The sequence below is a fragment of the Helianthus annuus genome, chromosome 4 (assembly GCF_002127325.2).
Source record: "Helianthus annuus cultivar XRQ/B chromosome 4, HanXRQr2.0-SUNRISE, whole genome shotgun sequence".
In the NCBI taxonomy this organism is placed as follows: domain Eukaryota; kingdom Viridiplantae; phylum Streptophyta; class Magnoliopsida; order Asterales; family Asteraceae; genus Helianthus; species Helianthus annuus.
This window is the reverse complement of record NC_035436.2, coordinates 134,900,197-134,904,560: the sequence shown is the minus strand read 5'-3', so window position 1 is coordinate 134,904,560 and position 4,364 is coordinate 134,900,197. Positions and strand designations below refer to the sequence as shown.

The 4,364-nt window shown below is 41.7% G+C and overlaps 1 non-coding gene across 1 annotated transcript; it reads left to right on the top strand.

The window, feature by feature from the left end:
* The first annotated feature begins 2,015 nt into the window (after window positions 1-2,015).
* Window positions 2,016-2,122, top strand: LOC118491775. Its single transcript, XR_004892220.1, has one exon. It is a non-coding gene; the product is annotated as a small nucleolar RNA R71 (small nucleolar RNA).
* Window positions 2,123-4,364: the final 2,242 nt, after the last annotated feature.

Here is a 4,364-nt window from a genome sequence, read left to right as displayed (position 1 = left end):
TGTTATGAACGAATCTTTAATGAACCATAAGAGCGGACCTCAACTGTTATTATGAGCGAACCTGATTGCTATCCTATAAGCGAACCTAGCATGTAATATGGAGCGGACCTGAATTGTGACCAATACGAGCGAACCTATTTGTACAAATATAAGCGAACCTACTAATCTTAGACCTTATGAGCGAACCTCAATCAACCACAATAAGCGAATCTCTATGAGCGAACCATCCAGGTTCGTTTGAGCGGATCTGTTTGTATGACGCGAATTCGAACAAAAAAACTTCGATTTCTCCTAAACGGCTAGGAGTTTCGATCTGAAACTTGGTAGGGTTGTAGATCAGATGTTTACGCACAACATATCCAAATTTCAACTGAATCGGACCGTGAAAACCTGTTCGATTTGACGAAAATCAGTAAAAAACCGTGAAAAATATGAAAAAGATGAAGAAGAGATGAAATTCGGATCTGAATCTGATGTAATCCCGTGCGAAATCGTGTGATAGATCAGTGCAATCGAGCTCCTGCTCTGATACCACTTGTAGGACCGGTTTTGAATCCGAAACGATTGCGAAACGTACATATAACGTGCGGAATCCGTACACGAACGCGACCGAACACAAGTGATGTAATATAAACTGTGATTCTATTAGATGAATCTGAAAACGTACAGCACCTGAATCACAAACACGAACTTTCTCTCTCTAGCTTCTCACTCTAGCCTCTAACTCTCCAAGATGTAAAATGGCAAAAGTCTTAAACTAAACATAAAGGCTCCTATTTATAGGCCTTGGCTTTTAATGAGATTTCTCATTAATTACAATTATGCCACCTTGCCTTTTTGACTAAGTATCACTAATATAACAATATAAATCTCGTTTTCTTCGGTTTCTGCTACGGACTAGATTGACGGAGGCGATAGACAGATAATGCACTAACAATTGCAAAGATTCAATTTTCCTTTTATGGGTGAGGAATCCCCTCATGAATTTCGAGTATTTAGGCGTTTGAGTTAGGACTTCAATACATGGAATATTGACATGCAATTGTTTTAGTAAATTTTCGAATTTTGTGAATTACTCATTGGTCTTTTGGTGAATTAACCTACCGGGTTATGGAACCGGAGGAGCCTTGGTAGGCTCTTGAATTAGAGGAGAAGCCTTCTCTTGTTGGGGCGGTGTTGTGCTTCCCTCAGTTGGCGGTGGTGGAGCTTCTTCGGAACCCACGGTACGATTTCTCAATGTTATGAGATGGACTTGTGCTTTTGGGTTTGTTTCGGTATTACTTGGTAACGCGCCTTGTGGTCTCTCGAAGAAATTTTAAGCTAATTGATTTATTTGTTTTTCAATGTTTTGTATACTAGCTTGTTGATTTCTAAAATTCGATTCCAATTGTTGAAATCGATCCGAGTTTTTCTTTTCAGTGTCGGAGATGAGGTGAGATACAGTATCTTCAAGCCTTTCTCGTCCACCTTGTTGTTAAGGGAAATTTTGTGACTCGTTTCTTGGTTGTTGAAAGTTTGTTCGTTGGTTTAGTTTTTGTTGGTTACTACTATTTTCGGGTTCTCTCCAACCAAGGTTAGGGTGGTTACGCCATCCTTGGTTGTAGGTATCCGTTGGAGGACCCGACGGCCTAGGTCTGTTATCAATGTAGTTTACCGACTCTTGTTGATCATCTGTTTCTTTTATACAACTCCAACTTTCATGTGGCCCACCACACCCTTCACAAGCCATAACCGAGACCATTTTTGTCATTTCTAACTTCTTGATTTTTGAAGAAAGGGCCTCGATTTGGGCTTGTTAAGAAGTGCTTTCATCAACCTTATGGGCGCCCAGGGCAATAGATTTATTGCCTCGGGGAGTGTGCCACTGAAAATTGGTTTGAGCAATTTCCTCAATTTGATTGTATATTTCATGTGGGCGGTGATTACCTAAAAGTCCCCCAGAGCTAGAGTCAAGTGTTTGTCTTGTGTGTGGCAACAACCCATTGTAGAAAGTGGATACTTGTTGCCATACCGCAAGACCGTGATGAGGACACTTTCGCAATAGCTCCTTGAACCTTTCCCAAGTTTCATATAAGGATTCCCCATCCTCTTGTGAATATGTATTAATTTCAGTCATTAATTTAGCCGTTTTAGCAGGAGGGAAATACATATATAGAAATTTTTGGGCTAGTTCATCCAATGTGTTTACCGAGCCAATTGGGAGGGCGTTGAGCCAAGCCTTTGCTCGGTCCTTTAACGAAAATGGAAACATCCGAAGGCGGATGGCGTCGTTTGATGCTCCATTGATCCGGAAGGTATCACATATTTCTAAGAAATTAGTAATATGTAGATGGGGATCTTCGTCCGCAAGCCCATAGAAGGTTGCGGAGTTTTGAAGCATCTGTATCAAATGCGGGCGAAGTTCGAAGTTGTTAGCTTCGACATTCGGGGCATTGATAGCGGCGCCGAGATTACCTACAGTGGGTCGTAGGTAATCCATGAGGGTACGTTGGTCTGCCATTAGAAATGGGTCCCCCGAAACTTTCTCTTGGTTTTTAGCTTTAAGTCTTTTTCTGAGAAAGCGTTCGGGTTCTTCTAGAGGTTCTTTTATGTCTCTACTAGAACTGGAGCTCATACACTACATAGAAAGTTCAGATGTGGTGCCTGGGTTCCAAGTCCTGCAACAGAAAAGAATGTTGGTCAGAAAGTTCACCACGGCCCCATGCTCAGTGAACACGGTGCGTGGTCGGAGATACAGTGATTGTTTTCCGGATCCCTGTTACTGGGAGGTTGGACACGGCCCCGTGTTGCACCGACACGGCCCCGTGCTCAGCTCTCTTTAACTCGGAAAATAAAAACTGGCAGTGACACTGCTGGGCACGGCCCGTGCTGAGCTCTGCAGAAGCTGAAAAATTTAGAAAATCCTAAAAAAAATAAAAATAAAATAGAAAAGTTGATTAGGCCGCTGATTCCTAACTTTCTTAAAATCCTTGTGTCCCTGGCAGCGGCACCAAAAACTTGATGTGCGTGAAGTGTATATATGTTTTAGGTGTATATTTTAAGCCCTTTTTACACTTTTTAGCCAAGTTTTAAATTTATAAACACGATATTCACTAACACTAAACACACATATGGGCAAGTGCACCCATCGTGGACGTAGTATAGTGTTGGTAAGATACCGAGGTCGTCCAAGGACACAAGAGCTTTTAGTACTGGTTTATCCTCAACGTCTAATCAAATCAAAATGTTAGAAAAAGGTTTTTTAAAACTAGGAAAATAAAACTAACTAAAATGCTGAAAAATAAAAATAAAAACAGATAGACAAGATGAATCACTTGGATCCGACTCATGTGTAGTGTAACCTTTGATTATTTTCGCACTTTTGCGCTTGTTTAAGAGATTATCTTAGTTATTATAGTAGGCCCCTCTTTTGAAGGCGACGTTACCCTCAACCCAGTAGTTTGATCAGCAAGGATACAATCCTAAACGGTCGGATTATTGAAAGATAATTAATTAAGTTATTAATGCATAATGTGGTAGGCCCCTCTTTTGAAGGCGACGTTACCCTCGGCAAAGTAGTCTGAGTCAGCAAGGATACAGTCCTAAGTAGCCGGGTTAAAGTTTTAATAGTAGTTTAACTTATGAGGGGATCAAAGAGTTTGGACCCCCGCCATCCAATACCGTTGGGTATTGAAGGAGGTCCTACTAAATTTGACCTAGGTCCTTTGCAGGATCTATACACTGAACAATGGCAAGACTCTTACCAAACCGTTCCCTTAACCCCCGACCAGGTAGCCAACATACCTCCATATAGACCGTGGAGATATGAATGGTGAAGATCTTTTATTTTATATAGACGGTAAAATAATGCCAAGACACCACGGACAAACGATAAGGAAGAATCACCTTCAACATAAGAAACTAGTAATTAAAGTCATTAATACAAAACCAATTAAAAAGTGCAAAAGATTAAAAATAAAAAGTATTACACTAAACACTTGTCTTCACCAAGTGATGTAAGAGACTTAGGCAAACATGGCCTTTGATTGTCAAGAACTCTTATGATCAATCTTGGATCCCGAGACGACTCACACACTCTATGATGGACAATGGATGATGGTTGTGGATGATGGGGTTGTGATGGTGGTGGGTGGTGGGTGAAGTGTGAGAGAGGTGGTGTGCCAAGGGATGAGTTGCAAGAGCTCCAAGCACTCCTATTTATAGGCTGAACAGAAGCTCGGGCACGGCCCCGTGTCCGCTGGACACGGCCCCGTGTCCATCCTCCTCTCTTTGTTCATTAAATGCAGTTTGTCTGCATTAGTTGACCACGCCCCTGTGTCCGCTGAGCACGACCCCGTGTGCAGAAGCATGTCTGTACTATCAAG